Here is an 18,652-nt window from a genome sequence, read left to right on the forward strand (position 1 = left end):
AAATTTTGGCTGCTTCCTTGTGTTTGTTTCTATGTATTAGGTAGAGCTGCTATGTCTCCCTGAGTTGGTAGAATGGTCTTGTGTCCTATAGGGCTCAGTGGCTCAGCCTCCCCAGTCACCTGAGATGGGGACTCTAGGTGCCCCTTTGTGGGCTGTGAGCACAGTCTTGTTGTAGTTGAGACTTGATTGTTGTCACTGGTAGCAATTGACCTCCAGGCCAATTGGCTGTGAGAACCAGCCATTCCTTCCCCCCCTGCCCCACCAAGGAAGCTCTATTTTGAATGATAGCCTTGCTGGATATTTATCTTGGTTTCAGATCCCTATTTTTTATTACTTTGAGTACTTCGTGGCATTCCATTCTGGCCTGTGCAATTTCTGATGAAAAATCAACTGACAGCCTTATGGGTGCTTCTCTGTAGGTAATAAGTTGCTTTTGTTTTGCTGCCTTTAAGATTTTCTGTTTTTAATTTTTGGCCTTTTAATTATGATCTGTTTGTGTATGGGCTTATTTGGGTTCTTCTTGCCTGGGATTCTCTGTACCTCCTGTACCTGTGTGACTTTTTCCTTCATCAGCTTAGGGAAGTTTTCTGCCATTATTTCTTCAAACACGTTCTCTAGCCCTTGCTCACTTTCTCCTTCTGGCATACCTATTATGTAAATATTGTTACATTTCATGTTGTCCCACAGCTCCTTAAACTGTCCTCCTGTTTTTTTAATTTTTTTTTCTTTTTGGTTCTTGAGAGATTTTTTTCTGCCTTGTCTTCTCATTCACAGATATGATTCTTGGCTTCTCCTAATCAGCTGTGTATTCCTTCCACTGTGTTCTTTATTAGTGCTATGTTATTCTTCACAGTTACTATATCTTTTCTGATGCTATTGAACATCTTTGCCATCCTTACTGTCAACTCTATGTCTGATAAATTTCCTATCTCCATTTCATTTAGCTCTTCTTCTGAAGAATTCTTTTTTTTTTTGGGGGGGGGGGGGTTGTTATGTTTTTTTTTTTTGTCTCCCTATTTTAGCTGCCTGTTTGTGTTTGTGAATATGTATCAGGTAGATCTGCTATCCCTCCAAATTTCTAGTGCAGGACAGTGTCAAGTGCTGTTTCTGACTAATTAGGTCAGGCAAATACTCAAACACTTCAAATATCTGCCTTTGCCTGTGGACTGATTGGATTCAGTGTTGAGTAGCCTCAGGCAATTGTTCACAGGTGGGGTGAAAGGTTTTTCATCAGGGTGGGTCAATTTCTTCTGCCTTGAGGCTAATTGTTATTCTCAGTCTCTTAATGGGCCTCAGAAACTCCATAGGGTAGGGCAACTGTTTTTCCCCCAGGTAAAAACCACTTGGATAGCAGAGATCTACCTGAGAATGATGTCCTTCGCAGTGTAAGGGTATGACTCAGCACAGGAAACTGGGCTGCCTGTCTTCTGAGCTCTAACCCCAGACCCTGGCTTCTGCTCACGTAGCTCCAGTTCACTCTGCACTCCCTCTGCTGGAGCTCAAGGTAAGTGTCTGCACACAAAATTTTTTGCATTGCCCCTTTAAGAGGATGCCTATATTTCCAGCTGTCTCTCCCTGGCAGACAACAACCCTGCTGTTTTCACAGCCAGATGTTATATAGACACTTTTCTCAGTTCTAGTGCTCTCTGTTGGGGTGGGGCTTGCTTGGGGATTAGACCCCAAAGTTCTTAGAGAGAATCCCCCACAGTTGAGATATCTCTCCAGAACTTCAGATGCTGTCTATGGGAGCCTGGCCAGCCCTTCTGTGCTTCCCCCCTTACAACCAGTCTCTATGCAGTCTCCACTTTTGGTCCTTGATTATCAGGATTCTCTCCAGCTAGTCTTTAGTTGATTATTCAGGATGTTTTGTTTGTTTGTTTGTTTGTTTGTTTTGTATTTTAGTTGTAACTCCTTGTTTGGTCCTGGGAGATTGTCTGTGTAGCCTCAACTTACTATGTCACCATTTTTAATCCCTTCTGCCCTGTTTTGAACATCCAAGAGAGAGGTAGAGTTTCACAGATTTTGTGACTTCAGCACAGTGCTAGGGCCTCTGGGAAATGGGACATCACTAGGTGATCTGTTGCCCCTCTTCCTTACATTTCTGTGGTCAGTGGACATCCCTGTGACTTGGGAAATAAGCTGGAAATAAAATCAAGTTCACAATATAATCATGAAAAGGAATTTCTCTGACTCTGCCCTGCTGTATTTGCCTCTCCTCAAAGCCTTTCACTGCCCAACTATTTCTGTGACTTTCTAAGATGTCTGTCAAATAGGTTTATTAAAAGAATTCTTTTACCTCCCCAGTGGTTTCCACCATTTCCTTCTTTCCTTCTCTTGCTCCCTGGGATGACAATCTGCTGCCAAGGCTTTTGATGCATATAACAAAGGCATTGATGCATTGAGGTGATTGTTGCTGCCATTGCTGCTGTCACTAAGCTGCCGCCCACCTAACTGAAACTACTAAGGCCAATGTTTCTGATGTGCCCTGTGTACTCAATGCCCCACAGAGATTTTAGTGAAACATTTTTTTGAATTGGTAGTTACTCTTACAAAACCCTCTCCTCTTCAGACTCAGGTATGAATCCTGAGAGCCTGATCAGAAGATAATCAGCGTAGTGGCCTCTGGTTATTGTTGTTATTATTATTGTTTTGTTGTTGTTGCTATTGTTTGGTTTTGGTCTTCCCAGCAAGCTTTTTCATTTCTTTTCAAATGGTTAAGACTCTATTCCTAGCCTCAAGAGTAAATATGTGAACTAGACCTGGCCAATCACAGAACATCCATTCTCTTAGCAACAGTGGTTGAACCACGTTATGGACACATGACCCAAAAAAGGCCAATTACAATTGTTTCCTAGAATAATCCATGGACTCTGGGAGATAAAAGTTCTGTTTGCTAAGGTGCAGCTTCTGGTAGCTGCATTTTCTTCAATATGGAGAAGACCAGTCTATAACAGGAGAGGATAAGACAACTGGGGAAAGTGAAGCAGAGACAAGTAGAAATGAGATATAGACACAATGAGTTCTGATCATGTTGACTCTCCAGCCCTGGTTCTTTTAAGTATCCTACTGTCCTTCTTAGCCTTTTGAACCAATACAATACTTTTTTTTCTGGTTCAGGTGAGTTGAGTTAGGTTTCTATTGTTTCTTATTTTAAAATGTCCTGATTAATTACAACCTGAGAGTTATACTCAAAATTGCTCCCCGCCCCCCTTCTAACATGAAGTCCAGCGGAAGCCTACATTTTCACTCTTTCTTCCATTAGGATAAAATCTTTCCTAGAGACTCCTTGGGCTTCTAAAGAAATAGTTCCCTGGAAGACTCATCTCTTAGACCCTCCAGAAAGACACAAGACATATGTGAAACCAATTTAGGCTCTCAAGTTGGGTCTCATCCACATAACCATTCATTCATTTAACAAATATTGAGCTCTTACTATGAGCTAGACACTATTTTAGGAGCTGAGAATATAGAAGTGAATAAAAAAGATATTTCCTTGGTAGTTTCAGACTACCCACAGAGATATACATTATAGCATAGAAAATATAGTTAATAATATCTAGATAAATATGAATGGGGCCAGGTAGGTACTTGAAGCAGCAGGGGGACCACTCTATAAAGTACATTATTTTGTAACCACTTTGCTATACATCTGAAACTAATACAGAATGAATATTGAATGTAAACTGTAATCGAAAAATAAAAAAATTATGAAAAATAATAAAGAATTTCAGCATTTTATAAAAGGATATAGATGTTAGCACAACTATTTACAGTGCATTAAATACACATTTAGACTGAATATCAAGCTATTTATGGTTCTTAATTCTCATATTTATTTATTTATTTATTCATTCATTCTCTCTCTCTCTCCCCCCCCCCTCACACACACACACACAATAAACAAACAAAAACAACTCAGACATTTCTCCCCCCATGAAGCTTGAATTCTGATGAGAAATAGATAACAAACTACTGGTCATGTATAACATAATCTCATCAGCATCATGAAGAAAATAGGAGGAAGTTAATAAGATAGAAAATGATTGGGTACAGTGCCTAAATAAAGTGAGTATATAAGTTATGTGGATACTTGGGAGAAAAGTATTTTAGGCTAGGGGGATAGAAAGTGCAAAATCTTGGAGTTGATTGACATGTTCGAAAGGCATGCCAGTAGTGTGAGGTGAGTTAAAGGAAGAATGGTAGGAAATGAGGCCAGAGAGGCAGCCAAGGACCAAACTGCAGAAGGTTTTGGAGTAAGAACTTTGTATTTTTTCTTAATTGTGATGGGACACCATTAGAGTGCCTTGATCTAGAGATTAACAGTGTCAGATTGACCTTTTACAAGGATCCCTCTGGCTGTAGTATAGATAATGGAGTGTAGGGGGTGAGAGTGGTAGCAGGGAGACCAGACAAGAGACTATTGAATTAGTCCAAGTGAGAGATGGTGGTGTCAACTAGGGTGGCAGCAGTGGAGACAGTGAAAAGTAGATGAATTCAGAATATATTTTATAGCCAGTTAAAGCTAATAGAATTTGATGATGGATGGGATGTGGAGTGTGTGACAGGGTCAAGGATGACTCCAAGTGTTTTGGCCTTATTAACTAGGCGAATTAGGATGGCATTTATTGAGATGGGGGAAAATGGAAGAGGTGCAATTTTAGTGATTGGAAAAATCATGAGTTTAGTATGGGTTTTGTTATATCTAAGATGCCTATTAGATATGCAAGTGGAGATGTGAAGTCTGGAGAAAGGAAACATATGTCAAACAAAGGAGAGCAAAGTGTTTGGATAGAAAAGTGGGGTTCCTGAGAAGCAAGGATCCATACTCATGTAAAGCACATCACACGGCCAATATTGAAGGACAGTAAATATATTTCTTTTGTATTTTCTCATAATTTTACCAACCAGGGCTTGGCAAAAATTCAAGCCATGTTAATAAAATTTGTTACTGTAAATCAAGGTGGGTAAAGGGATAGCGACTATTCTAGAATATGAATCTACCAAAGGCATGCTAAGAGAATGTCAATATTGGCAATGTAGAATGTTCAATTTCCTCAAAGATATTTACCCTGAGGTCAGTCTTTGGTCAGGACCTCTTCCCTCCTCATCTTCTCCATCCACAGGAGTGAAAGAACTTCCTTATATCCATTCATCTTTTGAACTGGATGAAGCTAAAAGACTGACAATGAGTGACCATGAATCTAGAGACCCACATCAGAAAAGGGAGTTCCCAGAATTCAGTGAGGAGGGGAAAAGAGGCAGAAGGGGTTTCCCCACTGACCACAAAGAGTCTAGAAAAAAGGTCTTGTGCCCACTGAAGAACTGAAAATGAGTGGAATAGTAAGGAGTCATTCAAATATCGACATGCCCATTTGACTCATATGGGTTGAAATAATGTGACTTAAACTGGGACTTAAGGTCATTTTGTGCATTTTTCTAAACTCCATTTATATATGGGTGACTAACTGTGTATTTTAATCACTCCCTCCCTTTCACCCTGGGATTACACAGTATTGAAATAATGAACTCCTTGAGGGCAGGAACATAGTAGGCATTCAATACTGATTGTTGAATTACTTAAAGCTACTCAAAGAATAGTCCAAACAGACTGAGGTGAGAGTCAAACCAAAAGGACAAGTGAGCAAAAGAAGAAGAAAGAAGAGAGAGAAAAATGTAAAAGTGAAGGATAGGACTACCTGGCTGCACTTGGGAGAAGAATAAGATACAATAGGAGTAGGGAAATTTAAAAAGGAAGCCAATTAGAGGTTAAACTTATTTAAAAAGGCAGATAGAACTGAGCAAATTTTGACTGCCAGCTTTTCTGCATGACTCCTGCCAACAGGTTGTGCAGCTTTGTTGATGAGGACCTTTTCTTGGCCTGATGTAACAATAGAGCACTCACAGAAAAATACTCAGTTTCAGCTATCAGAGGTCACAGCCAGGCAGTGGGGATGGGAGCCAGGTTTGATCAATGCAGAATTTATTTACAATTTAATGCTTTTGTGTTTCAAAGTAAGATACTAGAAGAGAACAACTCAGAGGCAGGCTTTAAATTCCTTCTGCCAGCACTGAAAAACTAATAGGAAGAGCCCATGTCACTGAATGGTATTGGGAAAGGGTGACCTGTGGATAAGGCATGACAACGAAGAGGTAGTGGGAAAAAGAAAGGGCAAGGACCTAAAAGGGAAGACCAAGAAAATGATGTACAGATGAACATCAAAGGACTCAAAGTATGGCTAAGCCCATCAAATAGACATTGATGGGTGAGAGGATGAGAACATTAAAAATATCTTTGAGAAGTTTGGGGGAATGTAAGAAAGAGGGCAAAGAAGAGTTGTCATGTAGAACATCTTACATAAACAGCAGCCAATGAAAACTAATATGTAACAGGATAGAAAGAAGGGTGTACATATGGGGGGCACCCTAGTTCTTAGTGTCTGGATGTACATAAAGAATGGAAATGCTATGGCTTCCCAGCTACTGGATCCCTGTTAAAACAAAGGAGAATGCTATGGTGCATCTATTTTAAACAGAGAGGAGAATGAAGCAGTATGGTAACCAAGCACTGGTATCAACAGAGTGGCATTAGCATCTCAGTTCTGTCATTTAAAAGCTAACTACTTTGGGCAGTTCCCTAGACTTCTAAGTCTTGGTTTCTTGTCTGTAAAATGGGGACAATAAAACCCAAACCACAGGGTTGTCATTAGGATTAGCAATGCATGGACGGTGCCTTGCACATAGGAGGAAGCCAGTACTACTACTACTACTACTACTACTACTACTACTACTACTACTATTACTAATACTACTTATCCTATTATTATTCAACCATCTATTTACTTAAAAAAGTAAATGAACAAACAAAATACACTGTTGGAGATTATTTTAGCCCTAACAATAAGGATTTAGTTCTCAGAGTAAAGAAAGAGAGTGGAACAAAGGAGTAAGGGCAAAAGCATGATCTTAGACATACAAAGCCTTATCTGAATAGGAGAATTATATAGGTATACATAAAGCAAGGAATTAGAGCAGGAATAGCATATATTAAGTTCAAGTGAGGGGACACTTAGATGGAGAAAGGATGAAAATTAGAATTCAGTGTGCTGATATTGATCACTTGTGGGAAGGCATTTGGCAACAGGAAATGAACTGTAAATGGGCAGAATGAAAGCTTTTATAATTAGAAACCCCATGACATGGCCTTCCCTGGAGCTCCTTAAGAATTAGTCCTCATATGTCTGTCATAAAGACAGAGGCAGCTCCTGTGGAAAGACAGACAGAGGAACTGGATAACCTATAATTTTAGAGCGTCCTCTTTTTATTTCCCTTCTCTTCCAAACAAGCCCCCACATGTTTTCAAATGTACAAGAGCCCAGAGCTGAGCTGGGCCACACATTGATAACATGCTTGTCAAGCAGACCTGGGGTAAGGGGGGATGGTTTCTTCTCTTTTCTTGGCCATGTGTCTTATTTTAGTAACAAGCAATACAGAGAATGCTCAGACTGAGGGAGAAGAAGACAAGACAGACAATCCTTACAGTTCTGGTGAAGGCATGTTCCTGGGGGTGGGAGAAGGAGCGCTGCCCATAGAGAAATGCATTTCATCAGTGGTTCTGAAGAGAAAAAAGAACTCCAGAAGCGGGTGGAGACTGGAACAAACTGTGTATGCAACCAAATAAAAAAGCTGCTAGTGAGAAGAGCAAGGCTTAGAGCAGCCCAAGAGTTAAAAAGGAGAGAGCTTTACCCTAGCCAGTTTGGCTCAGTGGATAAAGCATTAGCCTGCGGACTAAAGGGTCCTGGGTTCAACTTCGGTCAAGGGCGGGTACCTTGGTTGCAGGCTCCTCCTGGCCTGGGCCCTGGTTGGGCTTCGTGCAGAGGACAATCAATTGATGTGTTTCTCTCACATCAATGTTTCTCTATCTTTCCTTCTCTCTTCCGCTCCCTAAAAATCAATGGAAAAATATCCTTGGGGGAGATTTTTAAAAAAGGAGAGAGCTTAGAAATGCAAATGGCTGTTCTGCAAGGAGCAGGCTGGCCGCTGTCTTGGGGTCAAGGTCAGGTGCCAAGAAAGGCCTTATAAAGAGAGGTTTATATAATTTGCTGGGCTCAGAGGAAAGTAAAAAGGCCGGGTCCCTTGTTCAAAAATTATTAAGAATTTCAAGACAGTGACAGCATAGCACTGAACCAAGTTTGAGCCCTACTGAGCATGGGGTCCTGTGCAACTGCACAGGCCTCACATCCATGACACTGGCCCTGTCTAGGAATGTATTTAAGTGGATCTCCAAATGTGGGCTCACTATTTAATCTAACAAATCAAGATCATTGGGCTAGAATAAGTTTTGTGTTTCTGTCTTGCAAGTTTTGTTTTATGAATTTAAAACTTCTATTATTATTTTATATTATATACTAGAGGCCCAGTGCACAAAAATTAGTGCACTCAGGGGGGGAGGGGGGGGGTCCCTCAGCCCGGCCTGTGCCTTCTCGCAGTCTGGGACTCCTCGGGAGATAACGACCTGCTGGCTTAGGCCTGCTCCCGGGTGGCAGAGGGCAGGCCCAATCCCTAGGTGCAGCCCTTGGTCAGGCTCAGAGCAGGGCTGATTGGGGAGTTGGGGCGCTGCCCCCTGTCATGCACAGAGCAGGGCAGATTGGGAGGTTGCGATGCCACCCTCAGTCACTCCCAGGGTAGGGCCGATTGGGGGGTTGGGGCACCGTCCCCTGTCACACTCAAGGCAGGGTCAATGGGCAGGTTGCAGCGCCACCCCCTGTCATGCACAGAGCAGGGCCAATCAGGGGGTTGGGGCGCTGCCCCTTGTCACTCACAGAGCAGGGTCCATCAGGGGGTTGGGGTGCTCCCCCCTGTCACTCACAGAGTAGGGCCGATAGGGGAGTTGGGGCACCGCCCCCTGTCACACACAGAGCAGGGCAGATCAGGGGGTTAGGGCACTGCACCCTGTCACACTCAGGGCAGGGCCGATGGGGAGGTTATGGCTCTACCCCGTCATACAGAGAGCAGGGCCCGTGGGGGGCGGTTGGGGCATCACCCTCTATCACCCACAGAGCATGGCCGATCAGGGGGTTGGGGCACCGCCACTCTCACACTCAGGGCAGGGCCAATGGGGAGGTTATGGCTCTACCCCATCACACACAGAGCAGGGCCCGTGGAGGGGGGGGGGTGAGGTGCTGCACCCTGTCACACACAGAGCCGCAGGGCAATCAGGGGGTTGGGGAGCTCCCCCCTATCAGGCACAGAGCAGGGCTGATCATGGGTTTGGGACGCCTTCCCCTGTCACGAACAGAGCAGGGCGGATAGGGAGGTTGTGGCCCCGCCCCCTGTCACACACAGAGCTGCAGGGCAATCAGGGGGTTTGGGCGCTGCCCCCTGTCACGCTGATCCCAGTGCGGGGAGGCCTCGCGGCTCTGCTGATCCCGGTGCTGGGAGGCATATTACCCTTTTACTATATAGGATAGAGGCCTGGTGCACGGGTGTGGACCGGCTGGTTTGCCATGAAGGGTGTCCTGGATCAGGGTGGGGGTCCCCACTGGGGTGTCTGGCCAGCCTGGATGAGGGGATGATGGCTGTTTGTGGCTGGTCACACACCCTTCAGGGTGGGGGTCCCCACTGGGGTGCCTGGCCAGTCTGGGTTAGGGGCTGAGGGCTGTTTTCAGGCTGGCGGGTGACTGAAGCTCCCAACCGCTCCTTTATTTATTTATTTTTTATTCTGGGCCAGCTTTAGCTCTGAGGCTCCAGCTCTTAGGCCTCCGCTGCTGAAAGCAGGTTTCTGGCCTTTGTTTACCTTCTGTATTTGAAACAATGTTGCGATCCTGCTGGCTGAAGCCTGGCGACTAAAGCAGGTTTCTGGGGTTTTGTTTAGCTTCTATATTTGTAACATAGTTGCTTAGAGTTGCAGCTCAGAGGCCGGCAGCAGCAGGCAGGGAATGTTGGAGTCCTCCGTCACTGAATCAAGCAAGCCTCATGTTCGCTTTAAGCTGCCTGGCTGCCAGCCGCCATCTTGGCTGGCAGTTAATTTGCATATCGCCCTGATTAGCCAATGGGAAGGGTAGCGGTCATATGCTAATACCATGTTTCTCTTTTATTAGATAGGATAAAAAATATTATAAAGAGGCAATGGTATTATCATAACAACAAGTGAAGAGAACATATGAATTTCTTTTGCAGATGTGCATGAATGGCCAAGCGCCTGTCCTTTAACCAGGATCTCTGTTTCCTATTTTCTTTAGTTGCCCAGGCTTATGAGATTTTGACTGAGGCTCTGTAGAATGGAGAAAAAAAAGTTGGATAAGGTTATTTCCAGTGCTTTCCTCCCAACCCTGTACTGCTTTACATGTTCTCATTCTGGGCTCATCTCCCAGCTCCTCTCCCTACCAAATCTTTCCCTGAGCTCTTTAATGTTTATTTCACTTATTTGTCACCCCTTGTGGCAGCAACTAAACCAAATCCTTACTTTGAGACTTGGTAATTAAAGGAAAAGAATTAAGCATTTATGCTGCCTTTCCAGTATGAACTATATTTCAGTATAAGTAAACAGCCATAATTTTACTATTTATTTATTAACACTTATATAGCACTTACCATGAAGCAGGCCTTATTCTGATTGTTTTACTAATATTACCTCATTTAATTATAGCAATGCATTTTACTGATAAGGAAATTGAGGCACCTAGAGGTAAAGTGACTTAGTCACACCTCTAGGAAGTGGTGGGGCCAGGATTTAAATCCAGACAGTGTAGCTCCATGCTCTGACCCATTGCACTAGGTTGCCTTGGTTGAACAAATAAGTTCTAATTGTAAATGCCAGCTAGTAAATATAGAGTGATGGAATTAGAAAATTATTTTTAAGCTTGTCATGAATTCATTGATCCAGGCAAGAATGTCAAGTGGGATTAAAACTATCATGTGAATAGTTGATGGGTAGCTGAGCATTTGCATGGTAACAAAGTAACAGCCCACAGACTATTTTCTGGGCACCAGGAGGCAAACCTAATCTACATAATAAAGAGCCAGGGTCATAAGGACAGATGGCTCCACCAGACCAGAAGTCAGTGCTGGGTTGTCATGGCGACCCAGCATTGACTGGGGCAGCTGTGAGGCCACTGCAGGTGCCCCCATCAAGCACTGACTGCCTAGGAGGCTATGGATCAGGCCCAGAGAGAGGCCTGCAGAGAGAGAAGCAGGGTCTGATCCATAGCCTCTGTGGCAGCCATTGATCAGAACTTGCCTCTCTTTCTCTCCCCGCCTGGCCAAAAGCCCCACCTCCATTCCTCTCCAAGCCTCCACCTAGGCTGCTGATCAGCCCCGCCTTTCTGATCAGGCCCCATTGATAGGCCCAGAGATGCTGACTGGCATAGAAACTGACCAAACAGAACCAAATCTGGGTGAATGTAAGGAGCTAATGGCTGCCTAGGAGGTGGAGCTTTTGACTCTGTCTGGCATAAAAACTGACCAGTCAGAACCAAATCTGGGTCAACTGTGAGGAGCCAATGGCTGCCTAGGAGGTGGGGCTTTTGACACTGACTGGCATAGAAACTGACCAATCATAACCAAATTGGCCAGCAGAGGAGGGCAGTTGGAGGCAAGATCAGGCCTGCAGGGCAGGGCAGTTGGGAGCGAGATCAGACTGGCAGGGGAGGGCAGTTAGGGGTGATCAGGCAGGCAGAGGCAGTTAGGAGCAATCAAGCCAGCAGGGGAGAGCAGTTAGGGACAAGATCAGGCCAGCAGGGGAGGGCAGTTGGGGGCAACCAGGCTGGTAGGGGAAGACAGTTGGGGGAAATCAGGCAGGCAGGCAGGCAGAGGCAGTTAGGGGTGATCAGGCAGGCAGGCAGAAAGGTTAGGGGCAATCAAGCAGGCAGGCAGGTGAGTGGTTAGGAGCCAGTGGTCCCAGATTGTGAGAGGGGTGTCTGACCGCCAGTTTAGGCCCGATTCCACAGGGGGTTGGACATCTCCCGAGGGGTCCCTGATTGGAGTGGCGCAGGCTGGGCTGAGGGAACCCCCCCTCTGTGCACAAATGTCATGCACTGGGCCTCTAGTTATACAATAATCTGGCTACCATCATGCTGTTGCAAGTGGTCAATCACAGCATTACTACCAGCAGGGCAATTAGACACGTGTGTCCTGATGTGCTGCAATGCCATGTTAATGTATTCTAGCCAAATATATCTTTAACTTGAATATGATCAAGCCTTTAGACCTAATGTCCAGTTTACGGGAAATACAGGAGATTAAGCAACAAACTAAAGAACACCACATTTAAGCACTTAGACAAATCCAAAAAGTGGGACATTCTTCTAAACAACTGGCCTGATTTCTTCGATAAGTCAATATAACATGAAATAAAAAAGTGTCCTCACCCTAGCCAGTTTGCCTCAGTGGATAGAGTGTCAGCCTGTGGACTGAAAGGTCCTGGGGTTGATTCTGGCAAGGTGGGTACCTTGGTTACAGGCTCAATCCATGTGCAACCAATTGATGTTTCTCTCTCACATCTATATTTCTCTATCTCTGTTTCTCCCCTTCCCTCCACTCTCTCTAAAAATCAATGGGAAAATATCCTTGAGTAAGGATTAACAAAAAACAAACAAACAAATAAAAAAGAGTGTCTTCAATTTAAGGAAATTTAAGGGGCATTAAAAGATGAATGTGTGATTTTGGATTGAATCCTGATTTGGACAAGCCAGCTGTCAAGAGCATTTCTTGAATAACTGGGGAAAATTTAAATATGATTTGAGCATTATGAGGTGTTAAAAATTTGCACACTGAAAAAAAGAATAAGTATAATTACTTTTAAAATGTCCATTTTAAAGTAAATTAGGTCTATCACTCTCTCTCTAGTTACAGAATGGTCTTTCCATTTCTTTGTCCTGATGGAATCCTGACTCCCTTCTCACACATTGCTTCTTGTTGTAGATACTGTTGGTGCTCCACCCATCTCCCATTTCTGTCTGTGCCAGCCAACCTGACTTCCAACTGTCAGCTACTGCATTCCTTTGCTTAGAGGTTTTCCTCTTGCTCCCAAAGACCTCTTTGCCTGTATACAGAAGAAGCCAGAAGTGCCAGCAGATGAATGATCTCCTTGGAACAGCTCTGAAGCAATGACTGACAGGAGTAAGTTTTCCCTCAGGTGGAATAACTCTGAATTGCATGTTCAACACTACTTCCTAGAATTCTCCAGAATTATTAAGCTCCAGTTACCAACAGTGGCAATTTGCATTAAAACATGCCCCTTTAGCCTAGCTGGCATGGCTCAGTGGTTGAGCGTTGACCTATAAACCAGGAGGTCACGGTTCAATTCCCGGTCAGGACACATGCCTGGGTTGCAGGCTCAATCCCCAGTAGGGAGGGTGCAGGAGGCAGCCAACCAATGTGTCTCTCTCATCAATGTTTCTATCTCTCTCTCCCTCTTCCTTTCTCTCTACCTAAAAACCAATAAAACACATTTAAAAACAAAACAAAACAAAAAAACATGCCCCTTTAGCCTTAGCCAGTTTGGCTCAGTGGATAGAGCATCGACCTGCGGACCAAAGAGTCCCAGGTTTGATTTGGTTGCAGACTCCTCCCTGGCCCTGGTTGGTTGCTCCTGCATAAAGCAACCAATTAAAACACATGTCCCTTTATTGGCTTTCTTCCCTCCCCTATCTCACCTCCCAACTCCTTTATGGGTATTTTCAGTGATCACCTCCCCCCAAAACTACTTATGCTGGAATATTTATCTCAAAGTCTGCTTTGGGGACAATCCAGACTAAAATATTTCCTCTGAAGCGAATTTTCTTTCTCCCAAAGCCTGAGAGCCAGCATTTTCCCAGTGCCCTTCTTTTATTCTCATGCAGCATTCCTTCCTTCTTTGACCCTCACACCATTTACCCTTCATGCGTCCTCACTATTAACATTTATTGGAATTCTAGTTACTATCCCAGATCCATGGAAGATCCTGGCATGCCCCTATACCCCAAATTCTGTCATTAGCCTGAAAGCTCCATATCAAAGAACCAACTTTGGCTTCTTGATGCCCTCATTTTAGGTTTTCTTTAGCTTTGCTCAATTTTAGCCACTGCCTTAAGCCACATGGTGGACCTCATCATCACCCAGAACTGCTCTATCTCTGAAACTTTAAACTCCAATTTCCATTCTTAGATTATAAGATCCTACTTCACCAGCTCTCTTACCCCATTCAATACCTGTTCTTGGAGTGTACCTGTCCTAAAAGCCTCCACCCAAAGTCAGTCTGTAATCTACTTTTTGTTTTGTTTTTTGTTTTTTTGCTTATTGTAGGGCAGCAACCTCCCTCTCTCAAGTAATGTTCTTTTTTTTTTTAAAAAAATTAATTACTCTAGATTCCTTTAATTTATTTTTATTTTTATTGATTTCAGAGAGGAAAGGAGAGGGAGAGAGAGAGACAGAAATATCAATGATGAGAGAAAATCATTGATCGGCTGCCTCCTACACACCCTGTACTGAGGATCGAACACGCAACCCCGGGCAGTGTCCTTGGCCAGAATCAAACTTTGGACCCTTCAGTCCACAGGCCGACGCTCTATCCACTGAACCAAACCAACTTTTGAGAGTTGTCTAGGGCTCTTCTCATTTGTTCTCAGTGTACTTACTCCTCTTCCAATTGGGTTGCCATTTTGCCCCTCACTCTTAACTCTGTCCTGTTTTACAGTCTTCTTTTTGCCATGGAGTGGTTCCATTATTTCTCAAGATCTTGGCTCAAATGTGTATGCATAGCATTTCCTCTTGTTGTCCTTTCAGGACTCCAACTGTTGTTCTAGCCTTGGATTAGAAATCTTGCTGAGGCCATCCAACTTTACTGCTTCCCCAGTCCTTTCCTCCTCCCCTATCAATCTCTAAGAGGGGATTTAGACACCTCCTATTTATTAATCCATAATTTCAACAAGTTGTTCTTTCTTTGCTTTTTAAAAAAATTGTCTTTGTTGTTGAAAGTATTACAGATGCCCCCTTTTACTCCTATTGACCCCTGCCTTCCTCAGGCCTTCGCCACACTATTGTCTGTGTCCATGGATTATGCATATATGCACATATGCATATATGCATATGTGCATATATGCATATAAAGTCTTTGGTTAATCTGTTCCCACCTCCCCCCCTTCCCTCTGATATCCATCAGTCTATTGCATGCTTCCATGTCTATGAATCTATTTTGTTTGTCAGTTTATTTTGTTCATTAGATTCTGCATATAAGTGAGATCTTAAGATATTTGTCTTTCTCTGACTGGCTTATTTCACATAGCATAATATTCCCCGGTCCCTCGTGTTGTCTCAAAGGGTAAGAGATCCTTATTTTTTACAGCTGCATAGTATTCCATTGTGTAAATATATCACATCTTTTTATCCACTCATCTACTGATGCACTTGGGCTGTTTCCAGATCTTAGCTATTGTAAATAATGCTGCTATGTGTTAGGAAAAAAGAGAGAGAGGCTAGCTATTAGGCACATTCTTACCTTATGCCCTGCTTGGAGCTCTTGCCCCTCCCGGCAGTTTTCCTGATATTCTTATTATAGGTTTCCCAAGACATGATTAACAGCCTTCAGTTTCCAGTAAACTGCCTCACCCAGTTTTCAGTGGATTGCCTACATCTGGCCCCCAACTTGTACCTGGTCTGACTGGCTACTCTGACCTTTACAGGATACATAAATATCCTGCCCCCCGCTACTCTGATCCGCTGATGCCATTTTGGTCTCAGCCCTTCTGCTTGCAGATGTAACAATCCTATACTAGTATAATAAAAGCCTACTATGCTAAGTGTCTGGTAATCCAGTCGTCTGTTCAACCAATCAAAGCATAATATGCTAATGATATGCTAAGGATGCTCTGCCGCTCTCTATGACATGCACTGATCACCAGGGGGCAGACACTCCGACAGGTAGGTTAGCTTGTTGCTGGGGTCTGGCCGATTGGGACTGAGCAAGATGGGCCAGACACGCCCTGGAGCGCCCCCGCAGTCCCTCCCCAGCTGGCCAACTTCCTGTGTCCTCCCCAGCCCTGATTGTGCACCGGTGGGGTCCCTTGGCCTGACCTGTGCCCTCTTGCAATCCAGGACCCCTCAGGGGATGTTGGGGAGCGAATTTGGCCCAATCCTGCAGGCCAGGCTGAGGGACCCCACTGATGCGTGAGTTCATGAACCAGGCCCCTAGTAAATTTATAAATCTTTATCAATTTTGGGCTCGTGCTTTCCTTCTCCAGCAACCCTAACACTATGAACATAGGGGTGCATATGTTCATTCTGATTGGTGTTTCAGGCTTCTTAAGATATATTCCTAGAGGTGGGATCACTAGGTCAAAAGGAAGTGCCATTGTTAATTTTTTGAGGAATCTCCATACTGTTTTCCATAGTGGCTGTACCAGTCTGCATTCCCACCAGCAGTGTATAGGCTTCCCTTTTCTCCACATCCTCTCCAGCACTTGTCATTTGTTGATTTATTGATGATAGCCATTCTTGCAGGTGTGACGTGATACCTCATTGTCGTTTTAGTTTGCACCTCTCAGATGATTAGTGACGTTCAGCATTTTTCATATGTCTCTTGGCCCTCTATATGTCATTTTGGAGAAGTGACTATTTAGGTTCTTTTCCCATTTTTAATTGGATTGTTTGTCTTCCTTTTGTTGAGTTGTATGAGTACTTTATATATTGGAAATTAATCCCTTATCAGATGTATCATTGGCAAATATATTCTCCCATACAGTGGGCTTCCTTTTCATTTTGATGCTGGTTACTTTTGCTGTGCAGAGCTTTTTATTTTTATGTAGTTCCATTTGTTTATTTTCTCCTTTGTTTCCCTTGCCCTAGGACATGTATCAGCAAATATATGGCTATGAGAGATGTCTGAGATGTTGCTGCCTATACTAGTAGTTTTGTGTTTTTTTTAGCATTTTTATGGTTTCACAACTTACATTTACGTCTTTTATCCATTTTTAGTTTATTCTTGTATATGGTGTAAGTTGGTGGTATAGTTTCATTTTTTGCATGTACCTGTCCACTTTTCCCAACACCATTTATTGAAGACACTATCTTTACTCCATTGCCAAATATTAATTGAGTGTAATGGATTGGGTCAATTTCTGGGTTCTCTCTTCTGTACCATTGACCTGTATGCCTGTTTTTGTGCCAGTACCAGGCTGTTCTGATTATGGTGGCTTTGTAGTATAACTTGATATCTGGTATTGGCTACTCAGGGTTGTATGAGTACTTTATATATTGGAAATTAATCCCTTATCAGATGTATCATTGGCAAATATATTCTCCCATACAGTGGGCTCCCTTTTCATTTTGATTCTGGTTACTTTTGCTGTGCAGAAGCTTTTTTATTTTTATGTAGTTCCATTTGTTTATTTTCTCCTTTGTTTCCCTTGCCCTAGGACATGTATCAGCAAATATATGGCTATTTTGATTACTTAAAATTTTTGGAGTATTTCTTCTAGATCTGTAAAGTATGCCATTGGTATTTTAATAGGGATTGAATTGAATCTATAGAATGTTTTGGGTAGTATAGACATTTTAATTATGTTAATTCTAGCAATCCATTAACATATTATACTCTTCCACTTGTTTATATCTTCCTATATCTCTTTTTTCAATGTCCTATAGTTTTCCAAGTATAGGCCTTTTACCTTCTTGGTTAAGTTTATTCTTAAATCTCTTAATTTTTTGTTGTTGCAATGGTAAATGGGATTTTTTTTTTTTAGTTTCTCTTTCTGAGAATTTATTATTGGTGTATAAAAATGTCATTTATTTCTATGTCTTAATTTTGTGTCCTGTAACATTGCCAAATTCATTTATTAAATTTGGTAGTTTTTTGGTGGAATCTTTATGGTTTTCTATGTACAATAGCATGTAATCTGTGAATAACAACAGTTTATATTACACTAGGAATATATCTTAAGAAGCCTGAAACACCAATCAGTATGATGGTGGCTGTAGGTTTGTCATTCATGGCCTTTTTTATGTTGAGGTATGCTCCCTCTATTCTCACTTTACTGAGAACTTTTATCAAAAATGGGTGTGGGATTTTGTTGAATGCTTTTTCTCCATGTATTGATATGATAGTGTAATTTTTGTCATTCAATTTGTTTATGTGATGTATCCCATTTATTGATTTCTGAATATTGTACCAGCCTTGCATCCCTGGAATAAATCCCACTTGGTCATGGCGTATGATCTTCTTAATTTATTGTTGGAACCAATTTGCTAAAATTTTGTTGAGGATTTTAGCATCTATGTTCATTGGGGATATTGACCTGTAATTCTGTTTCTTTGTAGTGTATCTAGTTTTGGAATTAGGATAATGATGGCCTTGTAAAAAGAGCTTGGAAGTGCTCCTTCCTCTTGGATTTTTTGGAATACTTTGAGTAGTATAGGTATTAATTCTCCTTTGAATGTTTGGTAAAAATCCCTTATGAAGCCATCTGAACCAGGGCTTTTGTTTGCTGGGAGTTTTTTGATTACTGCTTCAATTTCATCAGTAGTTATCAGGCTATTCAGGTTTTCTGATTCTTCCAAATTAAGTTTTGAACATGGTATTTTTCTAGGAATTTGCCCATTTCATCCACATTATCCAGCTTGTTGGCATATAGTTTTCCATAGTATTTTCTTACAACCCTTTGCATTTCTGTGGTGTCAGTTG

Source organism: Myotis myotis, unplaced genomic scaffold (genome assembly GCF_014108235.1).
Source record: "Myotis myotis isolate mMyoMyo1 unplaced genomic scaffold, mMyoMyo1.p scaffold_m19_p_4, whole genome shotgun sequence".
Taxonomy (NCBI): domain Eukaryota; kingdom Metazoa; phylum Chordata; class Mammalia; order Chiroptera; family Vespertilionidae; genus Myotis; species Myotis myotis.